Raw genomic sequence first — 15,753 nt, forward strand, 5'->3', positions numbered from 1 at the left:
CTCCCAATGGCTGGGGCACTCACCACCTCGACCCAGACAGTTAACAGAGGAAACGCTCTCCTCAGGTTCAAGTCTCTGCCAGAATGGAGGAAATGAACATAGATCACACCCAGTCAGATGGAGTGCAAGACAGTACTGCCCTTGTTATTACAAGTACAGCAAGTAATAGGAGCTGCGCAACACTCAAAAACGAAAGTGAAACGTGTTTGTTCCAGCCAAAAACACACAGTCTATCAGCCCAGGAAAAAAAACTACACAAAGCAGCATGTAAATAATGAATACACTGATTAATTAACCCCAACTGTTCAATAAACCCACTTCAGAGGATATTAACCCTGGATCCTATCAAGGTATAAAAGAGCCACACTGTGACCCTGTTATAGCGTTTTATGTGTAAAAATTGAAACGATCTTACCTCCAGGATCCATGCTGTGGAACAGAACACAGCCTCTGAAGTGTGACAGTCTTAAAGCAGTACTCCTGACATGGACTTGAGTGAGAGAAAGAAGGCAGTGAAACACGTCAACACTAATTGCTTAGGAACAGTTAGCAGTAGTCTGGATGGTTTCGCAGAAAAACATTCTCTGCATCGCCAGACTCTAACTTTCATCAATACTCCCACTAAGAGGTTGACATGACTACTTAAAACTCCAGTCCTATCTCTAAGGGCAGATACCCTTTTTCAGGACTCTTCAAATCTTCTGACACTTCTCTGCCACCTCCTTAAGTGACGAAAGGCAAAGAATGACTGGGGTAATGCGGAAGTGGGAGGGATATTTAAGCCTTTGGCTGGGGTGTCTTTGCCTCCTCCTGGTGGCCAAATGTTGTATTTCCCAACAGTAAGGAATGAAGCTGTGGACTCTCCCTATCTTAGGAAGGAAAAAGGGATTATCTATCTTTTTAAAGAATAACATTTTTGGTGTTTACTATCCCTTTAAATTAATACCATTAGAAAAGGTGACCCATTTAACACAAACAGTCATATCCCTGATTTCTGTTTCTAGCCAGAAATGTATCTAAACCATTTTTTTATGTATCGAAGGTATTTACTACCTCCTCAGGTAATGAATTTCACAATTTGATTGCTCTTACAGTGAAAAAAGGTTTATGTTGCAGGAGATTACATCTCATTACCTCCAGCATTAAATTGTGACCTCTTGTCACAATTTTTTTTTTTTTTTTCCTTTGGAAAAACAGAGTTCTGCCATCTCTGTAATATGGGCCTTGAATATACTTATATAACGTAATCATGTCACCGGTTAAGCGCCTTTTTTTCTGGAGAAAACAGACCCAGTTTCGCTAACTTTTAGACATAGAAGTCCCTGTCCTGCCTTGTGTGCCCATCTTTAGCTTGTTATCTATTACTACTCCAAATCCCTTTCCTCCTCTGTTTGGCTAAGTCTAGTCCCATTTAAATAATAGATTGCCTGCATATTTTTACTTCCAAAATGTAGAACCTTGCATTCTCCAGTATTAAATCTCCTTTTCCATTTACCTGGCCATTCTAATTTTTGTAGACCTCCTGTTCATCCTGCTCTTACCTAATGACCTTACACAAATTTGTATCATTTGCAAAAATAGCAATGCTGCTATTTAATCCTTGCTCCAAGTCATTAATAAAAATATTAAAAAGGACAGGGCCCAGTACTGATCTTTAGGGGACTCCACTAATTACCTTAGTCCAATCTGTATATGATCTGTTTAATACTATTCGTTGCTCCCTGTCTTTTATCCAGTTATTTATCCATGGGCTAACATTTTAACTATTCCCAGTCCCTTAATTTTGAACATTAATCTCTAATGAGACACTGGGGCATATTTCTCAATGTGCGAGCGGACATGATACGATGTAGGGGGTGTCAATCAACCTGATCGTATTTGATCAGGTTGATTTCTGCCCGCAGCCTTACAGCAGGTGGACAAGTTATGGAGCAGGGGTCTTTAGACCGCTGCGGCTCGCCGGAAACAAGGCGCATTACTCTCCATACGGAGCTTGATAAATATGCCCATTTGTATCAAACGCCTTTGCAAAATCCAAGTATATCACATCAACTGATTCCCCATTTATCTATATTTTTAATTCCTTATAGAATCTAAATTAGATTAATTTGACATGATCTATTTCTCATCAAACCATGCTTTTGCTGGTCCATTCTTTCAGCTAATCTATGATGAGTAATGTGATCTAATTAATGCATAATGAGATACAGGTATAAATCCCCATTTATGCTCTTAAATGCAAATAGTCTATTTCTTAAAACAACAAATATGACCTTTCTGATTACAGTACTGTACTATCTGTCTGTATCGTATAATTAAAATGATATAAAGCTACCTTTAGGTTGCATGTATAACCTGTACAATGACAGGTACAAATTGCCTAAATGACATGTGAATGTTGTTAACACTTGGTTCTTTCCCCTCTCCAAACCATCCTATTTGCACATATTTCAAAATCCAGACTATTCAGAAATCTAAACCTTTTCTGGTTCCAAGCAGTTTGGACAACAGGTTTTCTGCCTCTATAGCTGGTTTGAGTATTGCACAATGTAACCACTAGATGGCATCATATATCCATAAATAGAATATTTCCACGGTCTACTTATATACTGGGAAGTCTAAATTTTCACAGGTCATTTTGAAAGAAAAATAAGTACAGTGACAACAAGTACAATAAGTACAGTGACAACAATTGATTGACTTAAATTGTTAACACTGTGATCACAATATAATAGAGGTAAAAGGGACAGTCTACACCAGAATTGTTATTGTTTATAAAAAGATAGATAACGCCTTTACTACCCATACCCCAGCTTTGCACAACCAACATTGTTATATTAATATACTTTATAACCTTTAAACCTCTAAATTTCTGCCTGTATCATAGCCACTAAAGACAGCCTCTTACAATGCCTTGCAAAAGTATTCACCCCCCTTGGCATTTTTCATGTTTTGTTGCCTCACAACCTGGAATTAACGTGGATTGTTTGAGGATTTGCATAATTTTATTTACAGAACATGCCCACAACTTTGAAGATTTTTTTAAAAAAAAAATTTATTGTGAAGCAAACAACAAATAGGACAAAATAACAGAAAAAGTCAATGTGCATAACTATTCACCCCCCTAAAGTCAATACTTTGTAGAGCCACCTTTTGCAGCAATCACACCTCCAAGTGGCTTTGGATAAGTCTCTATTAGCTTGCCACATCTTACCACTGGGATTTTTGCCCATTCCTCCTTGCAAAATTGCTCCTGCTCCTTCAAGTTGGATGGTTTGCGCTTGTGAACAGCAATCTTTAAGTCTGACCACAGATTTTCTATTGGATTGAGGTCTGGGCTTTGACTATGCCATTCCAACACATTTACATGTTTCCCCTTAAACCACTCAAGTGTTGCTTTAGCAGTGTGTTTGGGGTCATTGTCCTGCTGGAAGGTGAACCTCCGTCCTAGCCTCAAATCATGCACAGAGTGGTACAGGTTTTGCTCAAGAATATCCCTGTATTTAGCACCATCCATCTTTCCCTCAACTCTGACCAGTTTCCCAGTCCCGGCTGCTGAAAATCATCCCCACAGCATGATGCTGCCACCACCATGTTTCACTGTGGGGATGGTGTTCTTTGGGTGATTTGATGTGTTGGGTTTGCGCCAGACCTAGCGTTTTCTTTGATGGCTGAAAAGTTAAATTTTAGTCTCATCAGACCAGAGCACCTTCCTCCATACATTTTGGGAGTCTCCCACATGCCTTTTTCACAAACTCAAAAACATGCTATTTTGTTTTTTTTGCTGAAAGTAATGGCTTTCTTCTGGCCACTCTGCCATAAAGCCAAACTCTATGGAGCGTACGGCTTATTTCCGTCCTATGTACAGATACTCCAGTCTCTGCTGTGGAACTCTGCAGCTCCTCCAGGGTTACCCTAGGTCTCTGTGCTGCCTCTCTGATTAATGCCCTCCTTGCCCAGTCCGTGAGTTTTGGTGGGCGGCCGTCTCTTGGCAGGTTTGCTGTTTTGCCATGTTCTTTCCATTTGGTTATGATAGATTTGATGGTGCTCCTGAGGATCATCAAAGATTTGGATATTTTTTTATAACCTAACCCTGACTTGTACTTCTCAACAACATTGTCCCTTACTTGTTTGGAGAGTTCCTTGGTCTTCATGGCAATGTTTGGTTAGTGGTGCCTCTTGCTTAGGTGTTACAGCCTCTGGGGCCTTTCAAAAAAGGTGTGTATATGTAATGACAGATCATGTGACACTTAGATTGCACACAGGTGGACATCATTTCACTAATTATGTGACTTCTGAAGGTAATTGGTTGCACCAGAGCTTTTTATGGGCTTCATAACAAAGGGGGTGAATACATACGCACATGCCAATTTTCTGTTTTCTATTTCTAAAAAATAGTTTTATGTATATATTTTTCTCATTTCACTACCAACTTAGACTATTGTGTTCTGATCTATCACATAAAATTCAGATTAATAAAACATTGAACTTAAGGCTGTAATGTAATGTAACAAAATAGGTAAAAAGTCAAGGGGGTGACTACTTTTGCAAGGCATTGTATTACATGCTTTTTTATTTGCTTTTCACAACAGGGGAGTGCTAGTTGATGTGAGCCATATAGATAACATTGTGCTAACTCCCGTGGTTTGTGGCAGACACTGCACTTATTGGATAAAATGCAAGTCAATAGATAATAAATACAAAGTCATGTGATCAGGGGGCTGTCAAAAGAGGCTTAGATACAAGGTAATAACAGAGGTAAAAAGTATATTAATATAACAATGTTGGTTATGCAAAACTGGGGAATGGGTAATAATGTCATTATTTTAAACCATAAACAGTTTGGAGTAGACTGTCCTTTTAAAGAAAACAAACTGCATACATTTTGTGTATAGGATATTAAATAAAGAATTATGAGCTATTTAACCTTTTCGGTTGGTATAACAAAGCTAAGAGTGGAGGTACATAATGTGATCTCAGTGTGCAATAATACAGTATGAGAACACAACGCTTACCCTATAACTCTAAGAGGGTATATTTAGTTGTACTGTATATTTATATATTTCAGAAATAGAAGTTATGGTTCAAATTCAGCCATTTATTGTCAACAATCTAGAAAGTGAAAAAAAAAATGCCAATTATATGGAGGGCAATAGTATGTCAGGGTATCTGTGAAGTAACCCTAAACTACAGATGTATCATGGAATCTAATATTTATTTATTTTTTATTTTTATAATCTAATTTGACATGAATTGTGTGGGCTGTAGCCATGGCAGACCAACCCCCACTTCTTCTTGGTTACATAGGATGCATCGCAGGCCTTTGAGCCAAATTCATCAAAAGAATTGTTTTCATAGTTATCTTAGAAAGAACAAAAGGTTTAGACCTTTGTATAAGATAAGGCCAGTAGGCCACTTCAAGGTAAATATTAGCAGTTTGGAGACAAGAGTCTGTGAGTAAGTCAGATAAGCAAACACTAAGGCCCAGGAATATAGTAATTAGCACAGACCTGTTAATTGCCCCTAAAACTCAGATACACATCTGTGCTAGCTGAGCAGAAACACATATTGTATTGTAACTGAAATTAATTTTTAAAATACAAACTTGTAAAATTTTCAATCTTGTATAAAGATATATATGTGTATGATATATATGTATTGATCTGAAACAGTAACATATTAGATAAATATTTGCTGAGCTTGATAAATGGCTGTATAATAAATGTATAAATGTTTATTTCAAAATAACAGCATCTGTTTCTTTATTTTTCAGACAACAAGATGTCCTATGAATATTGATCATAAACATGAATATATGCACTCAAAAATTATTAGAAATGAGAAATGTGCTGTATTTATTTAAGATGCAATATAATGCCAGGATGTTGAATGAAATGATTCTGTGAAGAGCCAAATAATTTACAGTATAATTGCTTACTAGTATGATACTGGAAGTATGTTCATCTTTGGCCTCTATAAATACATGCTTAGTTATATTAGATGAGACAGATATATGACCAGACAGGTTTATTAATATAAAGAAATAGTGTATTTGGTAAAAATATATATGAACTGTATTTACTGTTAGCAGGTTAAAAATGAAACTGTTTGTCTTTGCTGCCCCCGATGGCCTAAATCCAGTATTACAGCCAAAAGGCATTTGGCTGTTGAAAATGAAATTTCCCAGTAGCCAATCAGAGAAAAGATCGTATCCAAATCTATTGAATGATTAAGTAGTGTCAGACAAAAACTCCCTGCATAGAGAGAAAAATCTTGGTGGAAAAAACTTTGCTTTATGACTATTTTGCAATCCTGCTGGATGCCATTTTTGCTTATAAGAGAGACCAGTGTAAGAACACAGTTTTTCTGTAAGACAAATACGTTGGGACACTCTTTGTGGATAAGAGACTATCAAGATTAATTCTCTTACAAATGTGCATAATTCTCCAATAACATATGACGATAGACATATTTGGATATTAACTGAATTCTCAAACTGGTGACTGGTAAAGTATAAGCAACTGTATATTTAATATTTTAAATCAAAGATAATCTAAAGTTTTAGTTAGGTTGTAGTAAGTATACTGGTATTACATATTAATGTTTAGAAAGAATTTTGTATTTTAATATCATAAATTAATTACAGTTATTGTTATATATATATATTTATTAGAATTTGCCTTATTGTAGCTAAAGAGGTTATTTCAGTCCAAATAAATTGGCATATCAATTGGATGTTAAAGCATTTTGTTATATTATCTAACTAAGCATTGTTAAGTTAACAATCCATACTCTGGTAGTTATTAATTAAGCATAGTAAATTGGTAATCAATATTGGGCATTGAACTAGAGTTATCAGTTAAAGGGACAGTCTACACCAGAATTGTTATTGTTTTAAAAGATAGATAATCCCTTTATTACCCATTTCCCAGTTTTGCATAACCAACACAGTTATAATAATATACTTTTAACCTCTGTGATTACCTTGTATCTAAGCCTCTGCAAACTGCCCCTTTTTTCAGTTCTTTTGACAGACTTGCAGTCTAGCCAATCAGTGCCTGCTCCCAGATAGCTTCTCGTGCACGAGCACAGTGTTATCTATATGAAATACGTGAACTAACACCCTCTAGTGGTGAAAAACTGTTAAAATGCAATCTGAAAGAGGTGGGCTTCAAGGTCTAAGAAATTAGCATATGAACCTCATAGGTTAAGCTTTCAACTAAGAATACTAAGAGAACAAAGCAAAATTGGTGATAAAAGTAAATTGGAAAATTGTTTAAAATTACATGCTCTATCTGAATCATGAAAGTTTATTTTGGCCTAGACTGTCCCTTTAATAACAGAAGGTTCTGGTATTTTATTGTGATATTTTAATGCTATTCATTGTGAATAAGGTAATTTGTAAAGGTATATTTTTATGATCTTTGTATAGAATATTGTAACAGTTTAAGTTTGTATAGTTTGATTCATAATCTGGTTCCTATAAATATAATTCAATGTGTTTATAACTTTAACTAATATAAAGAATTTAGGAATAAAATATTGATTTTAATTGTTTCATATATGCATTTTATTGGGGGTTTGTTTTAAAGAATAATTATTAAATAAATGGTATTACCCGGCTATATACTGACAGTTTACAGAGAAAAAATGGATATGATAAGAGTTGAATGTTGCAAAAGACAATATAAAGTGGTTTAAAACACAGGATTATACAATAGAAATGTCAGCAATGGTAAGCCTAGCTAAGAAGATCAATGTATTTACTGTTAACAATAACTTCTGTGCTGCTAGGAAAGGGGCTTAAGCCCTGTGAGGACTCAACAGCTCCATCCAATCACTGTATGTATTTTATATACAGATACCATTACTGAACAGGGCTCTTTACATTCTAAACAACTTGCTATTTAAACCTTTCATTTTTCTAGAAAAAAAGAGGACAACCTATTTTTAAGTCACAAAAGTATTGTTTTAAGGGACATAAAGGAGAATGCTCTAAAGAGGGTTATATGCAAGCATCAGTGGATTAATAATACAATGTTCTGTGTGTTTAACCCCTTTGCAGGGGTTAATATCTGCTCCATAGCAGCAATGCACTACAGGAGCCTACCTAGATACACTGTTTTAACAAAGGATACCAAGAGAACAAAGTACATTTTAATAATAGAAGTAAATTGAAAAGTATTAAAATCTCATGCTGTATATGAAACACAAAAGATTTGCTTAAACCAATGCTTTTTCTTTAATGTGGTTTTTAGTAATGCTGCATTTATCATTTCAAAAAGTAGGCAGCTGTCTAGAGGAACCTGAACAAAGAGTGTTTCTTTTTTAGCTGTTTAATGATGTAACTTTAAAATTCCCTATTTATTTTCTCAATTACTGTGTGCTCGACATTTGGCTGACAAAAGTGAGCTAATGGGGGCTGCAGTTGTGGTTATACAGCCTTCTTTTATAGAGATTTGCCATTCTGCACGTGGGGAGAAAATGCTTGGGTGATGTCTGTGTGTTGCATAATGTTAGTATATGTCTGTCTGGTAGGTTTTCATTTAGTCTTACTGAGCACATTTGTGGTTTAGCTTCAGCAAAGTGAACAAACGATATCTAATATTAACATGAATAATTGTGACAATGCAAAAGGGCAAGGTATGTGCTCCTCAAGAGTATTTACATTTACTGTGAGGGTATTATATAGTTTAACCTCTTAATGACCACAGCACTTTTCCATTTTCTGTCCGTTTGGGACCAAGGCTATTTTTACATTTTTGCGGTATTTGAGTTTAGCTGTAATTTTCCTCTTACTTATTTACTGTACCCACACATATTATATATTGTTTTTCTCGCCATTAAATGGACTTTCTAAAGATACCATTATTTTCATCATATCTTATAATTTACTATAAATTATTTTATAAAATATGAGGAAAAAAATGGTAAAAACACACTTTTTCTAACATTGATCCCCAAAATCTGTTACACATCTACAACCACCAAAAAACTCCCATGCTAAATAGTTTCTAAATTTTGTCCTGAGTTTAGAAATACCCAATGTTTACATGCTCTTTGCTTTTTTTTGCAAGTTATAGGGCCATAAATACAAGTAGCACTTTGCTATTTCCAAACCACTTTTTTTCAAAATTAGCGCTAGTTACATTGGGACACTGATATCTTTCAGGAATCCCTGAATATCCCTTGACATGTATATATTTTTTTTTAGAAGACATCCCAAAGTATTGATCTAGGCCCATTTTGGTATATTTCATGCCACCATTTCACCGCCAAATGCAATCAAATAAAAAAAATCCTTCACTTTTTCACAAATTTTTTCACAAACTTTAGGTTTCTCACTGAAATTATTTACAAACAATTTGTGCAATTATGGCATAAATGGTTGTAAATGCTTCTCTGGGATACCCTTTGTTCAGAAATAGCAGACATATATGGCTTTGGCGTTGCTTTTTGGTAATTAGAAGGCCGCTAAATGCCACTGTGCACCACACGTGTATTATGCCCAGCAGTGAAGGGGTTAATTAGGGAGCATGTAGGGAGCTTGTAGGGTTAATTTTAGCTTTAGTGTAGTGCAGTAGACAACCCCAAGTATTGATCTAGGCACATTTTGGTATATTTCATGCAACCATTTCACCGCAAAATGCGATCAAATTGAAAAAAACGCTAAATTTTTCACAATTTTATGTTTCTCACTGAAATTATTTACAAACAGCTTGTGCAATTATGGCACACATGGTTGTAAATGCTTCTCTAGGATCCCCTTTGTTCAGAAATAGCAGACATATATGACTTTGGCGTTGCTTTTTGGTAATTAGAAGGCCGCTAAATGCTGCTGCGCATCACACGTGTATTATGGCTAGCAGTGAAGGGGTTAATTAGGTAGCTTATAGGGAGCTTGCAGGGTTAATTTTAGCTTTAGTTGAGGCCCATAGATCGCGCCTACCCTGTGTCACCCTGTCGTTAGACGCTGAGAAAGCCTTCGACAGGGTGAACTGGGAATATATGTTTGCCGTCTTACGAAGATTCGGTCTTCCGGACCCTTTTATCACGGCGGTCGTGGCTTTGTATTCTACTCCGTCGGCAGTGGTTAAAGGCCTGGGATTCTGCTCCAAATCTTTTTTGATAACGAATGGTACGAGACAGGGGTGCCCATTGTCCCCACTCATATTTGCCCTTGTGATGGAACCCCTAGCTGAAGCTATCCGATCCTGCCCCCAAATTAATGGGGTCAGTATACACCACACAGAGCAGAAGACGGCTCTGTTTGCTGATGATTTAACAGTACTTATATCTGACCCTCTTGCTTCTCTCCCCCATTTGTTCTCTTTGTTGGATAAGTTCACCCTAGTTAGCTATTATAAGCTAAATGTTCTCAAAACAGAAGCTTATGCAATCAACATTTCGGAAGAGACCCTCAATGTGCTAAAGAGCACATACAAGTTCTCGTGGTCTACATCGCATATTAAACACCTTGGGGTTTATTTATCCCATAATATCCCAGAGATGATCGATCTAAACTTTACCCCCCTATTATCTAACATCGAAAAAACTACCGGTACATGGAATGTTCCATCATTGTCCTGGCTGGGTCGGATAGCAGCTTTCAAAATGAGCCTCCTCCCGAAACTTACATATCTATTTCGATCGTTACCTGTCCCAATCCCTAGACCTACAATCTACAAATTTCAGCAGTTGTGCAATAAGTTCATATGGCGTAATAAGATCCCAAGATTAGCTACTAACATCCTGCAACAGCCTTTGCTGGCGGGTGGAGCGGCTGCCCCTAATATTTTAAAATACCATGAAGCAGCCAGATTGTCTCACGTAACTCAATGGAACGCGACCTTGGAGAGCCGGTGGGCCGAAATTGAACAGGCATCCCTTCCAACAGGGTATACCCTGAGAGATCTGTTGTGGATCCCCAGACATTCCAGGCCTTCTACCCTTTTGGCTAACTCTATTGTAAAATCAAATTTGAAATTTTGGGACAAGATCCGCAACCTTCCGTCTATAGCACCTCACCCTTCACCATCACACTCATTGAGAGGGTTGTTGCTAGCACTGCCGGATTCTCATCCTAATTTATGGCTTGCTTTGAAGCTAACCAAAATAGCAGACCTCTATGTAGGAGATAAACTGCTCACTTTTCAAGATTTTATCCGGAAGTATAATCCACCCCTCCTCTTGCATTTTGAGTTCTGGAGACTATGCAGCCTCATCATCTCATGGGGCTTTGATAAAGGCCCTCCGAGAACCAAAACTAGCTGGGAGGTAAGATGGGACTCCTCGTCCCCCCCTGCTCGACTACTATCTATTTCATATCTTGTACTCATGAATCCCCCAGTCTTCTACAAATCCCCCCCAATCCGACGATGGGAATCCTCCTTAGCGGTTACGCACGAACCTCAACAATGGCGAGTTGCAGTCCAACTCACCAAAAAAGCTATACATTGTACAACTTTGTATGAGTTGTTCCTCAAGGTTGTTCTCCAATGGCACATGACTCCAGTCCGCCTTTTTAAAATCTCGTCTATTCACTCACCTAAGTGCTGGAGGGGATGCGAAGATTTGGGAACCCCCCAACATATCTGGTGGTCTTGCCCACATATCTAGCCGTTGTGGCAAGAGGCAACCCAGTTTTGTTCTTCAGAGGGTATTAAGTTATCCATATCACCAAGTATCTGTCTTTTTCACATTTTCCCCAGGCAGTTACCCCTGCCGCAAAAATTGTTTTGTATCTACCTATTCCTAGCCGTTAAATTAGCAGTGGCCCGTATGTGGCTACAGCGCGTTTCACCCTCCTGGGAGCAAGTGACTGACATCTTACATTTTATCAAGAAAATGGAATCCTATGTTTCCCACATTCATGGGTCAGTGGACCTCCAGGTCAAGATCTGGGCGTACGGCCCGAAATGACTCCCACTACCAAGAGTGCGGGAGACTCATGGCTCCCTACCCCTGGTCTTTTCTAAAACTACATGACCAACTTTGTCCATCCAGGCTCCTATTCCCTTCCCTCGAATGAACCCCTTTCCCCCCTGCCCTATTCCCCACAACCTTCCTCCCACATACCCCACTCCCCCCTTTTTTTTTTTTTTTTTTTTTTTTTTTGTTTAACAACTTGATATAATCTCAGTATGGTTGATTAATATATTTGATTTCCAACATCCAATGGTTATTTTGTGATTTTGAGGTGAATAGCTATGACATAACCATTATACTACACAGGAAAATGCTGATCTTTTTGGACTACTAAAACAATGTCTGTCTCCTTGTGGATTTTGGCCTCTAACACTCCCACCCTGAGAGGTGGCGGAAAGTTTGGGAGATTAACAGACAATGGACCTTGACACCCAGCATCTTCTGTTATGCTTTTCTTATATGTAACTGTTCCATACTTTGTAATGTTTTACAAGTGCCGTATTATGTACCTTTGTTATTTACATATATGCTTTTGAAGCTCTTATGTTCATTTATCTATTTCAAAAATAAGAAATTATTTATAAAAAAAAATAAATTTTTTAGCTTTAGTGTAGAGATCAGCCTCCCACCTGACACATCACACCCCCTGATCCCTCCCAAACAGCTCTCTTCCCTCCCCCACCCCACAATTGTCCCCGCCATCTTAAGTACTGGCAGAAAGTCTGCCAGTACTAAAATAAAAGTTTTTTTTTGTTTTGTTTAAAAAAAAAAAAAAATCTGCTGTGTAGGACCCCCCCCCTTAGCCCCAACCTCCCTGATCCCCCCCCCCCCCAAACAGCTCTCTACCCCCCTCCTCTGCCTTATTGTGCACCATATTGTGTACTGGCAGCTGTCTGCCAGTACCCAGTTTGAAATCAAATGTTTATTTTAAGTTTTTCTGTAGTGTAGCTTACCCCCCTTAACACCCAACCCCCCACCCTCTCCCAGATCATTAATATTTTTTATTCCCACCCTCTCTCCCACTGAGTCCCACCTTGTGCCTCTTCCACTTTAACTGTTGGCCAGGCAGTTTCACACGTGCACGCGCGCACGCTCCCGTGCACACGCGTGCACACGCTCCCGTGCACGCGCACCCACACGCGATCCCGCCCCCCTCCTCTACTGATAGCTGCCTTCTCATCTCCCTGGACACGCTCCCACCCACCAACGATCATAGCCATCACTAGCCGATGCAGAGAGGGCCACAGAGTGGCTCTCTCTGCATCGGACTGCTTAAAAAAGTTATTGCAGGATGCCTCTATATCAAGGCATCACTGCAATAACAGGGTACGTCCTTGGTCGTTAAGGACATTTTTTTGGAGGACGTACCCTGCACGTCGTTGGTCATTAAGGGGTAGTCTAGTCAAAATTAAACTTTCATGATTCAGATAGAGCTTGCAATTTTAAGCAACTTTCTAATTTACTCCTATTATCAATTGTTCTTTCGCTATCTATATTTGAATGTAAGCTTAGAAGCCGGCCCATTTTTGGTTCAGCACCTGGGTAGCACTTGCAGATTGGTGGCTACATTTAGACACCAATCAGAAAGCGCTTACCAAAGGTGCTGAACCAAAAACGGGCCAGCACCTATGCTTACATTCCTGAGAAAGAAGAAAAATTGATAATAGGAGTAAATTAGAAAGTTGTTTAAAATTGCATGCTCTAAAGTTTAATTTTGACTAGACTATCCCTTTAATTAAAATGGAAGTTTTAGAAGAGTGCTGATTTCTGAGGGTACAAAAGTGACAGTCTCCTGTCCCAGAAATAGGAGGAATAAGAGATGCCTTTGTGGGCAGTTTGAGATCCCCCTGCTGCTATTTGATAACTATTTATCTAGCAGAATAACACTGATTAGAAAACAAAGCTATCTAATATTTGCCTACCATTAACCACAATAAGAAAACAGACAGTTAATTTAACTTTCATTTATTCATAATTCATTGAATATTTTCTACAAGCAAATTTAAATACAGATTTTTTTTTAAATATGAGAGTGCAAATGAATATTCCCAGTGAACTTTTCTTTCTGCGGTGCTTTAAAGTAATTAACCATGCCAAGTTTTTTATTCATATAAATAATTCTGTACGATGCAGAGTGAAAAGTGCTGCATAGAACTGTTATGTTGGTAAAATTTTACTACATGACCATGTCCTTAGCAGGAAATAAATAATCTTAAAGGGACAGTGTATACCAGAATTTTTATTATTTAAAAAGATAGATAATCCCTTTATTACTTATTCACCAGTTTTGCATAACCAACAGGGTTCTATTAATATACTTTTTCCCTGTGTGATTACCTTGTATCTAAGCATCTTATGCCAGCACCCTGATAACAACTTTTTATTTTATTTTCTATTGACTTGCATTTTAGTCAATAAGTGCTGTGTTGTGCTGAATCTTAAATAACTTCACGGGCGTGAGCACAATGTTATCTATATGGCCCACACAAACTTGCAGACTACTGTTGTGGAAAGCAAATAAAAAAGCATGTGATAAGAGGCTGTCTATAGTGGCATAGAAACAGGCGGACATTTAGAGGTTTTAATGTTATAAAGTATATTAATATAACAATGTTGGTTGTGCAAAGCTGGGGAGTGGGTAGTAACAGCGTTATCTATCTTTTTAAACAATAACAATCCTGGTGTTGACTGTCCCTTTATGGGAAATATAAAGGTAGTTGTGATTTAACATTTGGTTAATTCAAAATAGCACCAATATAAAAAAACACTAAATATACAGTATCTCACAAAAGTGAGTACACCCCTTACATTTTTGTAAATATTTTATTATTTATTTTCATGTGACAACACTGAAGAAATTACACTTTGCTACAATGTAAAGTAGTGAGTGTACAGCCTGTATAACAGTGTAAATTTGCTGTCCCCTCAAAATAACTCAACACACAGCCATTAATGTCTAAACCGTTGGCAACAAAAGTGCAAATGTCCAAATTGGGCTCAAAGTGTCAATATTTTGTGTTGACACCATTATTTTCCAGCACTGCCTTAACCCTCTTGGGCATGGAGTTCATCAGAGCTTCACAGGTTGCCACTGGAGTCCTCTTCCACTCCTCCATGACGACATCACAGAGCTGGTGGATGTTAGAGACCTTGCGCTCCCCCACCTTCCATTTGAGGATGCCCCACAGATGCTCAATAGGGTTTAAGGTCTGGAGATATGCTTGGCCAGTCCATCACCTTTACCCTCAGCTTCTTTAGCAAGGCAGTGGTCGTCTTGGAGGTGTGTTTGGTTCGTTATGTTGGAATACTTCCCTGCGGCCCAATCTCCAAAGGGAGGGGATAATGCTCTGCTTCAGTATGTCACAGTACATGTTGGCATTCATGGTTCCCTCAGTGAACTGTAGCTCCCCAGTGCCAGCAGCACTCATGCAGGGTCAGACCATGAAACTCCCACCACCATGTTTGACTGTAGGCAAGACACACTTGTCTTTGTACGCCTCACCTGGTTTTGGCCACACATGCTTGACACCATCTGAACCAAAAAAGTTTATCTTGGTCTCATCGGACCACAGGACATGGTTCCAGTAATCCATGTCCTTAGTCTGCTTGTCTTCAGCAAACTGTTTGCGGGCTTTCTTGTGCATCATTTTTAGAAGAGGCTTCCTTCTGGGACGACAGCCATGGAGACCAATTTGATGCAGTGTGCGACGTATGGTCTGAGCACTGACAGGCTGACCCCCCCACCCTTTCAACCTTTGTAGCAATGCTGGCAGCACTCATACGTCTATTTCCCAAAGACAACCTCTGGATATGACGCTGAGCATG

Source organism: Bombina bombina, chromosome 2 (genome assembly GCF_027579735.1).
Source record: "Bombina bombina isolate aBomBom1 chromosome 2, aBomBom1.pri, whole genome shotgun sequence".
Classification (NCBI taxonomy): domain Eukaryota; kingdom Metazoa; phylum Chordata; class Amphibia; order Anura; family Bombinatoridae; genus Bombina; species Bombina bombina.